The sequence below is a fragment of the Eleutherodactylus coqui genome, chromosome 3 (genome assembly GCF_035609145.1).
Source record: "Eleutherodactylus coqui strain aEleCoq1 chromosome 3, aEleCoq1.hap1, whole genome shotgun sequence".
Taxonomy (NCBI): domain Eukaryota; kingdom Metazoa; phylum Chordata; class Amphibia; order Anura; family Eleutherodactylidae; genus Eleutherodactylus; species Eleutherodactylus coqui.
The window spans coordinates 48,624,158-48,638,448 of NC_089839.1; the positions used below are offsets into that span (position 1 = coordinate 48,624,158).

General features: G+C 42.3%; 1 long non-coding RNA gene across 1 annotated transcript in view; it reads left to right on the plus strand.

Annotated features, from left to right (window-relative positions):
- Positions 1-2,956: 2,956 nt before the first annotated feature.
- Positions 2,957-14,291, plus strand: part of LOC136619736 (uncharacterized) — a 95,169-nt gene continuing 83,834 nt past the window's right edge. The window contains exons 1-2 of the long non-coding RNA XR_010791016.1: positions 2,957-3,077; positions 3,178-3,260. This is a non-coding gene — a long non-coding RNA (uncharacterized lncRNA). The remainder of the gene's footprint in view (positions 3,078-3,177; positions 3,261-14,291) is intronic.

A 14,291-nucleotide genomic window follows, 5' to 3' on the forward strand; every position in this document is an offset into this window, starting at 1 on the left:
TATACAATGCAGTGTTAGGATGCGTAATATCAGTCATTCCCGGCAGATGGTTTCTTTTTGACTTTTTCGACACGCTGTCTTGTAGCTAAGATCTTTGGTGAACAAATACGAAGTACATAAAAAGTGCCTAAAACATATGAATAAGGGTGGTTTCACATTTGCGCTGGAACCTCTGGTCGGAAGTTCCATCGCAGATCGGGCACAAAATACCAGGTGAGCGGAGCGAAAATGCAAACAGACCCCCGCAGCAATTTGTCATGGCATAGATTTCACTAGGCGCTAAAATTGTTGTGCAGGAATATTGTCCTAAGAGAACAGGAAGCTTCTTGCAGTTGCCACAAATTAGATGGAGGTGCTGACGTGTTCTGAACTGCTAACAGGAAGGGTTCATAGATTCATGCTGCTTGTGCCAAATTCTGACCCATCAACATGGTGCAACAAAAATCTGGATTCCTCTGACTAGGAGATGTATTTCCACTGCTCAGTGATACAATTGTTGTGCTCTTCTTCCCACTTGATTCTAGTCTTTCTGGTTTTCTTGGACAATAATGGTGGAGGAAATGGTCATCTGCTGTTATAGCCCAGTTTTGCATTCAGACATGTTAGCTGAAGCACCATCATTGTACACTATGTTGACAAACGTTTTAGGAGCCCCTCCAATCCTGTGCTGTCAGGTGAAGGGGATATATAAGTCGGATGTGTGAACATATAAAGGAGCGTATCCCACAGGCATATCCCAGTACAGAAACCATCAGAATGCCATGAGCTGTAGATTTGACAAACTTCCAATGGGGTATGATGGTGGGATGTCACCTGAGCAACCAATCAGTATGGGACATCGCAGAACGTTCGGGCCTTTTAAAGTCCACCATTGACAATGTTATTCGGAAATTGAAAACATCCGGTGTGTTTGCAGTGAAGCCACATTCGGGGAAACCTTGTAAACTGACAGAACGTGGACAACTAAACCTTGCACGATCTGTTAAGGCATCACGCACATTGTCTAATGAAACACTCGCTCAGGAGGTCTTGCAGGCCATTGGAACATCCATTAGCGCCAGAACCATGCATAAGGAACTTCAAACAAAGGGCTACCATGGACTAGCGGCTGCACACAAGCTCACCATCACAGCAGTGCATGCACAGAGGCGATTGCGATGGTGCTTGGAGAGTCATTCTTGGACTGTAAATGAGTTGAAGCAAGTATTGCAGACGGCTGAATCTCAATACACCATTTTCCAATTGAATGGCCGCACTTGGGTGTGGCAGTTGCTTGGAAAGCAGTTTTTACACAACTGCATCGTCCCAACATTGAAGTTTGGAGGTGGTTCTGTTATGGTGTGGGGGTGTTTCTACTCGGAAGGACCAGAGCCATTGATTATAGCGAAGTCCACCTTCAATGCCAATGGTTACAAAGACATTCTGGACAATGTGGCATCACCTACCCTGTGGCAGTACTTTGGTACAGCTCTGTGTCTCTACTAACATGACTAAATACTATGTCATACAGCATGTGGTGTTGAGGCTCGGTTTGATGAGAAGAATGTATGCAAATTTCATTGGCCATTACAAAGTCCAGATCTCAATCCCATCGAACAACTTTGGGACGAACTAGACCGCCATATCCGATCTCGCTCAATACGCCCCTCATCCCCTACATCACTATCTGAAGCTTTCCTAGAGGAATGGTATCAAATACCTCCATACATCTATAAGAATTTGGTGGAAAGCATGCCTAGGAGGATTATCACAGTCATTAAGGCCAATGGCGGCCTGTACTAAAAAATGTGAATAAAATTGAATTTCATCACCTTCTGTATGCGTCTAAATACTTTTGTCAACATAGTGTATTTGGCTGCAATTTCCTATGACTGTGCACCGCCTGTTTGTCAAACGATTCTTGAATCCTCCTCTGAGCCCTTTGGTCAACAAGATGTTTGCGTCCACATGATCCCCTTTGGCTGGATGTTTTTCCTCAATCACACCATTCTCAGTATACTCTCCACACAGTTGCACAAGAAAGCTCCTCACGGTTGGCAGTGAAGTCCTCTTCCCGACTAGTCTAGTTCCGATGACCAGGCCTTGTTGGAAACTGCTCTGCTTACTCAATTTTTCCATTCTAATGTGGATTCATACTGAAACTGATCCACAGAAGACTTTTTCCTTGATACTACGCTGCACTCCGGGGTCAACGGTCTAATTTCAATACAGGTAAACCCTAATTGTGAAAAGTCCGGTGTCTCTAATAAAGTGACTGTTCCGTGTATTTTCTGTCTTCCCAGTAATTTGGTTGGTACAATATTGAATTAGTCACATCTATGCCACCTACATTGAGCAGAATCTCTGGTGTCGCTTTCTTTAGTACTACCGATCATATATAAGTCCGAGCATTCGGATTTGTTGCGGACTTTCGCTGTACATTTCGCCCTTTCCACTACAGATTGTTCCATTATATCTCCACATGGTCTTAAACTTCTAAGTGAGCCATTTCCAAGAAAGTATAAAAATAAAATGTACAAGTTGAACTGCTAAAATCCAATTTGCAGTCTGCTTAGTACATGGATGTGCAGCGACAGTACAGACACAAGGTTATACAAACAGCCTTTAATCCCCCTAGTACATAAGTTCAGGTTTCAAAGTTCAGGACCAAAATCAGCTATTTTCATTGAAATTCAGCTGAAGGCCGCAGCTCAGCAAATGCTAAAAGTCCTTGAATCTGTGATGAAAACATCAGCGATGACAGATCGAGGCAAATGCCTGTGATTCTTTATGGCTCTCGGAAGATGTCACTTTCTGGTGGAGAACACCTGTCTGTGGTTTTCATGTGTGCAATCAGCAGTCTCAAGATACAGGCCCATCTTGAAGGGGACACTTATTGTGCAATATGTTTACAACACCGAGTACTGATGGGATGTTCATAGTAATTCATGTCTATTGACAGTGGTGGCAGCTGTAGCTTTCTTTGCACACTCTATCATAAGGAAAAGCTATATATATATTGCACTGATAGCCAGTCTGCTTGTATTCTGCGTGCAGAAAGCACCAGGATGGCAGCATACCCACACCAAAAAGGCAAGGTAAGGTTCCCTGGTGCAAGCACTGAGTCATGACTGACTCCTGAGTGATGTCACATCATGATGTTTTCTTGGCTGACTGTTTTGCCATTGCCTTCCCCAGTCATCTTTTACCCCCCTCGGAAGGATGAGTCAACCTTGAGTGAGCTACCTGACCCACATGGGGATTGAACCTGCAACCTTCAGGTGAGCATGAGTTTAGGGCTGCATTTCTGCTGCCTTAACACTCCGTGCCACACAAGGCTCCTAAACACCACACCACACCACACCAAAACAGCTCGGTAAATAAATACTGTACCACAACCTATCTCTTAAATATAGCACCAGAACCCAGTTCATTACATAACTAAAGCACCACAACCAAACTTAGTACATAGATGCAATACAAGAACCAAGCTCATAGCATAAATACAGCACCAGAACCAACCACAGTACATATACACAATATCAGAACCAAGCTTGCAGCATAAATACAGCACCAGATCCAAGCTCAATACATAGATGCAATAGCAGAACTAAACTCAGAATATAAATACAGCACTAGAAATCAGACACAGTTTACAGATACAGTACCAGAGTCAAGCTTGTAACATAAATACAGCACTAAAACCAAGCTTATAAATATAATAATAGAATAATAATCTTTATTTGTATAGCGCTAATTTATTCCGCAGCGCTTAAATATGGCATTAACCAAGCTCAGTACATAGATACAACAGAGAACCAAGCTCATAACATAAATACAGCACTGGAACCAAGCTCATAGCATAAATCCAGCACTACAACCAAACTCATAAGATAAATACAGCACCAGTACCAACCACGGTACACAGATACAATATCAGAACCAAGCTTGCAATATAAACATAGCACCAGAACCAAGCTCAGAACATAAATATAGCACCAGAACCAAGCTTATAACAAATACATCATTAACCAACCTCAGTATATAGATACAAAACCAGAACCAATGTTACTAATAAATACAGCATCAGAGCTAAGCGATGGAGTTGCTGGGGTGTCGTGGGCTGACAGTGGCGTCTCGGAGAATCAGAGGAGAGGAGACAAAGCCAGGAGTAGGATTATTCATATAGCTCCACAAGATTCTTCATGGGGAAAGTAGATCATCTGGCCAGGAGCATCTAAGAGGAGCGATTGCCCCAAGCTGACATTCGTCTGGTGCCCCCTCTGCAAGCTGGTGGCTAGCACCCTGTGCAGCGACAGGGGTCATACGTAGCTACGGTTGGCCATGCCTCCTATTGTCTGTGCTGGGAGACTTCCTGATCTGTACAGACCTGTCAATCACACTGCAGCCCCACCTAAGAACATTGGTGGCAAAACAGCACCGATAAGTAGAGAAAATGCAATTTTTAGCTATTATTATACTTTACCACAATTCAACAGTTTTCAATCTCCCAGAGAACCTCGCTTAGCTGGTCATAACGTAACTTTCTGACCAGTAACCCATAACTTTATCTTTTTTTATCTAACAATTATCTTTAAAAATACATGCAGCAGCTTCCTGCTTCTTCATGATATTAGCCACTCGTGATTTGTAGGAACAGGAACACTTGATGCAACAGATTTATTAGGATATATATTCAATTATAGCCTATTCACACTTGGTAGTGTTTGTAAAAAAGAACAACAATGGGAATCATATAGTTAGTGCAGCCAATAGTAGAAGGTTCAGAGTCATATTCACATTCATAGTCAATAATATGAAAATTGGGGGATGCACAAACTTTTTTTCATCCAAGGGCCACATTTTCATATTGAACCACTCTTTGCCCCCAATCAAAACTCTAGAGAGTCAATGCATGCGAGTATGCAGGTGGCTCCCTCCATTGTAGACGATGGGTGTTGTGGTAACAGCCTAGCATTTCACTACTCTCATGAACTACAATGGAGAGAGCCACATGCAGAGATGGCCACCTCTAACTCTTAAACTCCTTTCTTGAGTGCCAAATCGGGGTCAAAGGACCTCATTCTCCTAATATATGGAGGAAATAGAGATAGCTATACAGTGTACCATTAGTACTTACCCACACTCAAAAAGGGAATTTTTGTGCCCAAATGGTTGGGGACTACACAGAATGAGTTCGCGGAACACATGTATCCCCCAGCCCAGTGGTTATAGGCCGGGTGTAGATAATCGAAACTGAGCTGAAGTAACAGAGGGAATTCAGAGATGTAACTAGAAGATGACCTGAGATCAGAAATAGAAGTGCAGGCAAAAGTGTGCTGGGTGCAAACTAAGGGGTGAGCAATGTGAGGTTCGAGGCAGAAGGAGTCGAATTAAGAACCAGAATGACATAGAAAGATAAGGCTAGATACAGTGAAGTAAAGCAAAGAATGGGAAAGGTCTGGGGGACTGGAAAATAAGTTGCCTGTGGTCATCATTAAGTCACCCATGTTGTCTTGGAAAACGTCGTAGCCAATAGCTGAAGGCTGCAGGAGACTATCCGAACTGCAATACTAGGTAGGTGGAGGTGAGTGGTTGCCATATGCCTGGACAAGAATCGGCCAGAGGAACATGGTAAGGTAACAGTAAGTTTGCTGAATTTCCAACCTCTATCATGCCTATAATTGCCAAGAAGGAGTAACTCCAAATCTCTGTTCTTGGCTAAAGAGCAAGTTGAGCATGCACTGTTACTCCCCGTAGAGATAATTAGCAGGGTAGGAAACTGCCAAAGCTTGCTCATCAAGCTTATTTCTGATGCTCTCATTCACCTCTATGACGAATGATAACCCATGCTCACCCTTCTTCACTGAGAGCGAAGATTTGGAAGCCCATCTTTCTCAACAGTGCTGGGGGTAACCGAAAATAGACCCCCACTTAACTTTGTTTTATGACTTGTTTTATTCATGAAGCCTTATGTAAGCAAAACTCTTCTATTCGCCTTGGAAGCAATACACATCATGCTTTGTGGCTTGGACACGGTCTATGTCATACCTAACAGCCAAAAATATAAAGGCCTTCTTTTAAAAATAAACAGACCGAAAACAATTTATGTGGTAAAAAAAAAAAATCACAAGGGTCACATACGAAAAAACATGTCCAAATGTTGATTCCCTTGGACATAAAGGGGGCGGTTGTCCCGTGGTGGACGCTCTGTAAGTAAAACGGTTGAGAATAAACAGTGCATGTATTTAAGTCCATTAAAAAAAATAATTTGCATTGTGCCCCGTCTGCTCTTAATGCATTTTTAATGGCCAAACATGTCTTACGGGATCAGCATGAATATTGTTCGGCAGTGTTGAAATGTGAGCTGCGGTACAGTCATCACTCGCTCTATTTTCTCTGCAAATCCATCAGGTATACACATATGGGCACTTGCCCAGGATCAAATGCATGGAGTGCTGAAAACCAAACAAGTCCATCCTTTGTCAGAAGCCCGGGCTATATACTGTGATTTATCCCAAGAAGCCTGTTTGTTCTGATGTGACACTGCTGTAATGATAGACCTATTGTGCTCCTAAATCCAACAATGCTCTTAGTGAAAGGGTTACAGTCAGCTGAGTCACACTGTCACATTCTCCCTCCGGCAACAAGGGCACAGGATTTATAGTGAATAAACATGTTAGGAGGATAATGAAAGGTTAATCTTTGCTTATCACCTGTAAATTAGCATTGTCACACCCACGGCTATTAAAAAAATACTATGGAGACGCAATTTTTAGTTAAAGGGCAATACCACCTAAATACACGAGGTGGTGAGGAACGCAGAATAGGAATGTTTCGTAGGCTGGACTCACTGAGCCATGTAATATGGGGTCCCCAGACACTATAGACATTGGAGTTGAACAATTATCAGCACTGGATGGTCACATGACTCTTCTGAGTGGTCCATAACTGGCGTCTAGGACCTCACCCTATGCTGGAGGTGCCATCAAGTCCTGTTTTGCCAAAGTGATGGTTGGCTCTTAGCTCGTCCTAGGCTCTCTGAGAAGAAGTCTTTACCACAGCCTGCCCACCTATTTGCTGCTCATAGTGTTGCACCAGTTACTTAAAGGGGTTGTCCCGCGGCAGCAAGTGGGTCTATACACTTCTGTATGGCCATATTAATGCACTTTGTAATGTACATTGTGCATTAATTATGAGCCATACAGAAGTTATCAAAAGTTATTCACTTACCTGTTCCGTTGCTAGCGTCCTCGTCTCCATGGTTGCCGTCTAATTTTTGCCGTCTAATGGCCAAATTAGACGCGCTTGCGCAGTCCGGGTCTTCTTATCTTCTCAATGGGGCTCCGTGTAGCTCCGCCCCGTCACGTGCCGATTCCAGCCAATCAGGAGGCTGGAATCGGCAATGGACCGCACAGAAGCCCTGCGGTCCACCGAGGGAGAAGATGCCAGCGGCCATCTTCAGCCGGTAAGTAAGAAGTCACCGGAGCGCGGGGATTCAGGTAAGCGCTGTGCGGATTTTTCTTTAGGTCCCTGCATCGGGGTTGTCTCGCGCCGAACGGGGGGGGGGTTGAAAAAAAAAAAAACCCGTTTCGGTGGGGACAACCCCTTTAATATAGAGATATTTCCATACATCTCCATGGGTCTTCAATGCCAATATTCCACAGATCAGAACTAGCCATGGTTGCAAGTGTGCAATGCGTACAACTCCAGGAAGTACTCTCTTTCAAATCTCGTCTATTCAGAAAGTGGCTCCAAAAGTCGTCCAGCCTTCTGGCATGTCTGACAGCCACCGTACATAGGCCTGCTGCTTTGCAAGACTCACAGTAGGTCCCTTTGGCACTAGACATAACCACTGATGCACTATCTTGTGCCTCCCCGTAGCAACACACCTCTGAGTACCACAATATTTGTCAGTGCATTAGCGTTGGCTTCTGTGTGGACCCACACCAACGCCAGACTACTTCTGTTGCAAGCTGGCGTGACGCAACTTTGTTTCCTGCTGCCCAGCGACACCGGCAGGGTCTGGTGGCGCATCCAACCGAAAAGTATTACCTATGTAAATTAAGATAGGCAATCAGTACTTTGGTGGCAGCAGTGGAAACACATCAATGTGGACAACACCAAATATATAGGTGGGCCACAAGAGTACCATCAGGGTGCTTTTACAAAGGATGATCTGTCGGGCAAAGATACCCAACAAGCCATCCCGGAGATGACTGTTTCAGTGCCTTAGGCAGAAACGATCATCGCTAGTGAATGGTGGCGGAACGGAGATCATGTCGGCCACCCACCTCCATTCACAGTAAGCAGGCAGTTGTTTATAGATGAACGACTGCTCATTTGCATGGGGCGTTCCGTCATTCAGTGTTTACGTATGCAGAAAGTCGACAACGAGCAAAATTTTTGTTTGTCGTTCAATCGTACATGCATTTAGACAGAACAATAACCATTCAGATTGTCGATGATTGCAGGGATTTGAACGACTTCTCAGCCCGTGTAAAGGGGCTCTAAGAGGGGTGGATGATGGTTAACACACACAAGTATGCTAAAAGAATGGGAAACTAGTAGTGCAAACTTGTGGCATGAGCAACAGGCGTTACTTCCCTTCCTTTTTAGTAGTGAGTCATCTTTGCACCTTCGTGAGAGTGGTAGCTCTAGTTGGACTATGTGGTGTTACTCAACACGCATTACATACATGTGGTATATAACAGAGAGGGGGCTCCCATTGTGATATGAAGTTTTACTACCTAGGACATGGGTCATGCCATCCTGACTAACATCATCTATATATCCTCTATCTCTACAACCCTGGTCCATTTAGCATTGTATATCACTTTCTCCTTTACCCCAGTTGCTACCCTTTGACCAGGCCTGCTCTTCTTCTCAGAGTCTTTTGATGTCAGGTTGCTATTGTTACCTTCCTGCAGGACAGCCATAAAGGCCATAAACTTTTATAGGTCACAGCTCAGTGAAGACAATATTGTGATGTGCTGGTTGTAAACAGTGATGGGTGGTTCACTCCAGGCCTGGGAGAAGAACACGTATCCAGATGATGATGATGGTTGAGTCACAGAAAAACAATCCTGAGATTATTTTGCAGTAATGGATTCCCTTGGGTGACGGAGGACAAACTAGAACTGGGTGTGTGCAAATGAGTTCAGGGCCTGTCTAACCAAGTTCTTACCTACTTATTAGAGATTATGTTCCGTGTTATTTTCATATATCATTTTCCCATGCTACGGAATCTGTGGATTAAACTTTATCCAACTTGATGGGCAAAAGAAAAACTTTTTTAGGTGGACTTATTTTGTTGCTGAATGTCACTATCTATCTATCTATCTATCTATCTATCTATCTATCTATCTATCTATCTATCTATCTCATATCTATCTATCTATCTATCTATCTCATATCTATCTATCTATTTATCTCATATCTATCTATCTATCTATCTATCTATCTATCTCATATCTCTATCTATCTGTCTATCTATCTATCTATTTATCTCATATCTATCTATCTATCTATCTATCTATCTATCTATCTCATATCTCTATCTATCTATCTATCTATCTATCTCATATCTCTATCTATCTGTCTATCTATCTATCTATTTATCTCATATCTATCTTACTCATATCTATCTATCTATCTATCTCATGTCTCTATCTATCTATCTATCTATCTATCTATCTATCTATCTATCTATCTATCTATCTATCTATCTATCTCATATCTCTATCTATCTATCTATCTATCTATCTATCTATCTATCTATCTATCTATCTATTTATCTCATATCTATCTTACTCATATCTATCTATCTATCTCATATATATCATCTATCTATCTATCTCATCTATCTATCTATCTATCTATCTATCTATCTATCTATCTATCTATCTATCTATCTATGTCATATCTATCTATTTATCTCATATCTATCTATCTATCTCATATCTATCTATCTATCTATCTATCTATCTATCTATCTATCTATCTATCTATCTATCTCATATCTATCTATCTATCTATAGTAACTATTATCTATCTTCTATTTACTAATATATCTATCTATCATCTCATATCTATCTATCGAATGTTCATTACTTTCTCTAGAAATATATATATACGTTAACCTTTATATTATTTCTTGTTTCTTGGGGGGAAACATTTGGCATAAGTTTCATAAAAGCAGATATCTATAGACCAGGACACATTGCTATGGAATGGCTCATGTGTAATAGTAGCACATTTGTCCCACTGGTAAATTCCAACTTTTTTAGCAGATGTGCTTTTTTTGGTCCATTTTTAGAAGGTTTGAAGTGAATTCAGGAGGTGCTTGTGCCATTAGGAAAATATTGGCGACATAAAAATCTGATCTGTTGTTCCAACTTTCCAAATGTTAAAAAAATATTCCTTTGGATGCGTACATAACATCTTTAATGCTCTTCATGGAAGTTTGTATTTATTGCGCTTCATGTACAAGCAGGACTGGTCTTTGTTTTGTAACCTTATTGACTTGTCTAAAGGGCCCGGAATGGGGCGGCATCACATATTTATTCTGCAGTGACAGATAATACATCTTCACTTGTTTGGAAAGCTGTGTCACATATGAGAACATTGCTGTAGCCACAAGGCACAGAGACAGGACAGCACTTGTATTAGGCTCTGTTCACATCTGCTCCAGAGGAGCCGTTCGGAGCCTCCTGGGTAGATCTGTCATCAAGCGCCAATGAAAAAGTCCTACATACAAGACATTTTTGCCTGGCAAAATGTCAGACAGGGTGACAAGAACCAAATGGACCCCATTATAGTCAACGGGGTCCGTTTGGTCAATTTTGGTTCCATTATACAACAGAACCGCTTAGCAAAGGGATTCTGTATTTTTACTATCATAACAGAGTAGGAAAATGGAATCCTCAATGCAGATGGGAACATAATCTTAGAGGACTGTAGACGCTATTCGCTATATATATTATGCATATGCATTGATCACCCATAATATTAAAACTACTTGCCTAATATTGTTTAGGTCCCCTTTGTACCACTAAAATAGCTCTGACCCATTGAGTCATGGACTCCACAAGACCTCTGAAGTTGTGTCCTGTGGTATCTGGCACGAAGCTAGATCTTAAAGGGGGTTTTCAGCTAAAGGCAGTGAGCTGATGTCTCCTGTGCCTCAATGTGCCGTTTCCCCACCAGTTACATGAAGGTGTCCTTGGCAATGACCACCTGTCACCCAGATCACTATGCTGGTCACACCCTTAGTGGACGGCGGAAATAGCGTGACCAAAAGTTCAGCTTTCCTCTCTCTATGAAGGAGTTCTGCTGTGCTGGTGGGAGAAGGAGTTGCAGGAAAAGGACCCCTCCCCTCCTTTTTATTTTGCAGATTTATATAGCACCTACGTATTCTGCAGCACTGTATATTACTAGATGGCCCAACTGGGGCTTACAGTCTTAGTAAGTCTGTTAGTATGTTTTTTAAGCATCGGAGGAAACCTACACAAACATGGGCAGAATGTGCAAACTCCATATAGTTGTTGACCTTGGTGGGATTTGAACCCAGGTCCCCAATACTGTAAGGTAATGGCGCTAACTACTGAGTCACCATATTGCCCTTTTTATCATGTGACCAGCAGGAGAACTGCATCACAGCACAAATTGTCGTAAGAGACATCAGCCCCAAACAATATATTACACTGCCTTTACCCAGAAAACCCCTTTGAACACTTGAAGGGATTGTCCACCTTTGGACTGTTGATGACTTATCCTCAGGATAGATCATCAGAAGTTAATCAGTAGAGGTCCATTGCCTGGGACTCCTGCTAAACAGTTGTTTGCCGGGCTACTGCATCAGTGTATAGAACTGGAAGCAGATAGCTCCATACACCCTGGAGTGACCAAAACTGGCATTGTAGGTACTGTTCCTATAGAACTTAGCATGGTGGCATTGTTGACTTGCAGTGTTGGGGACCCGGGTTCAAATCTGACCGAGGACAACATATATTGAGCTTATATGCTCTCCCATCTTTGATTAGCTTTTCTCCAGATACTTTTATTACTTTTCACACTTAAAAAAAAACATACCGATAGGTTAATTTAGGAATCACAATGGGGGCAAGGAACAATACAAGTGATGACGATCTCTGTACAGCACGGCGGAATGCATATGTGCCATGTACCACCTAAAATCTGGATCATTCGAGCCGTCATAAAGCAGTGCTTTTAGCACAACCTATTGAACTAAACAAATACAGCCATCACATTTACCAATGAAGTGTAAATATCAATCTCTGATTACATAGTCCTGCTGATAGGCAATCCCAGGACTTTGTACTAGGAGGGAAAGTTAGTTGGGGGTTGGTGAATAGGCTCCACAATTTCATCACTGAGGACATCCCAGCGAGCCCCCCTACTGGTACTGTAACACTGTGGTCTTTTAATAGGACTGAAGAGACTTTTTAGGGCTATTAATCACCTATTCATGGTCATCCCACATACCGACTACCCGAAACTCCACAACACAAGGGAAATCTTAGCATTGCAATTGCACCCCTCGATCATTTATTGTCTTCCTTTGCAGTTTTTCTAGCTGTCCATTATTTATCTGTCCGGGAACTAATCCTACTTGCAAATTCTTGAAGCACAACTTCTTGCACTATACTATCTGCAAAGGCAACCCAATAAAGGCTGATCTATACAGTTATTGAGGATTGCTGACCTCATCAAAAGTAGAATCTACGTCATTAAGGAAGACACTAGTAACAATTTTGTTGATCTGAGTCTTTAAGATGATGGTCTGGGTGACAGGAGCTGTAACCCTCGGAAGTCTCTGACAATGGCAGGATGTCCATCCCAACGCCAAGCCGTTTATCAAGTCACTGTGACTATGAGAGCACAAGTCAGAGTAGTTTGTAGTAGGATCTGTAAGTTGTGATATAATATATTCTAATGGCGCCTTCGATATTGTATTAATTTAATGTACATTTTATGTATTTATGCGTGCCATCATTATTATAGAAATAACAGGGCTTTATTCATTCTCTACATGGCCGTTTTAAAGCTGCATAGAATTTCTAATGAATTCTATGCAAATGTGAATCCCATTGCTCTCAGAGCAGGAGGTTCACGTGGGAATGCTCCCCTATACCTCCCTTTTCTATCCTGTGTTTGAATATTTATGAACTGGATGTGTGTAATGTGACCATAAAGGCATTGTCCCTAGATTTATGCATTTGTTTATCTATATGGGATTATAATATCTCTTTTGTCTAGTTTATAATTGGTATCCTGGTATGGGTAGGGTCCTGGTCTCTCCAAACATATACTACAGGGTGGCCAATATATGACGACGCTATATAAGGCTCAACATTCATTAATGCTTTTCTGCAAAATTCAGGTGGAACAGCATTGGATTCTTCAGCAATGCGGCGCTTCAGGTCCTCAATTGATTCAGTTCTTTGGCTGTAGACTTTCAGATAACCCCACAGAAGAAAATCTAGTGGTGTGAAGGCTGGGACTGAGGCGGCCATTGTACCGGACCTCTTTATCCGATCCAGCGGCTGGGGAACGTGTTGTTCAGCCAATTGTGAACCACTGTGGCATAATGTGGTGGAGTCTTGCTGCCACCACGGATCATCAACATTGTAGCGATCTATAAGAAGTGGGTATACACTATGCTGAAACAATTCCACATAGGCTTCTCCTGTGACCCCTCTGTCAAAAAAAGAAGGGCCCAATCAAACCACCACAAGCCACCCAACCCCAAACCATGACACGTAGGCTTTGACCATCATGCTCAATTTGGACCTGAGGATTCTCCGTGGTCAGCCTATCTATTAGATAGAAGGCTCCCTCTTCTGTTTCCGATGATTTCATCAATCTTTATGTAGAGTGGATGCACACATCTCAGAGGTTAGGAATGGGGGCTTGGGACCCCTTCCTAGGGAATCTCCTATATGTTCACACTACTATTGTACACATGACCCCACTAACTTATAATTGGGAACCACTGAAGTTTGGATAGCAGCAAGCAGAATTAAATGCATTGGACACACAAGCAGAACCCAAATGGAAGCTCTAAATAGCATGGTAACTCAGTGGTTAGAGCTGTTGTATTGCAGTGCCTGGGTCCTAGGTTCAAATCTCACTAAGACCCCTATCTGCATGGAATTTGCAAATTCTCTCTGTGTTTGTGTGGGTTTCTTCTATGTACTCTGGTTTCATTCCACACTCCAAATTACTAATAGGGGATTGTAGACTTGTAAATGACAGTAATCTGTGTACTACACTGTAGAATATAAATA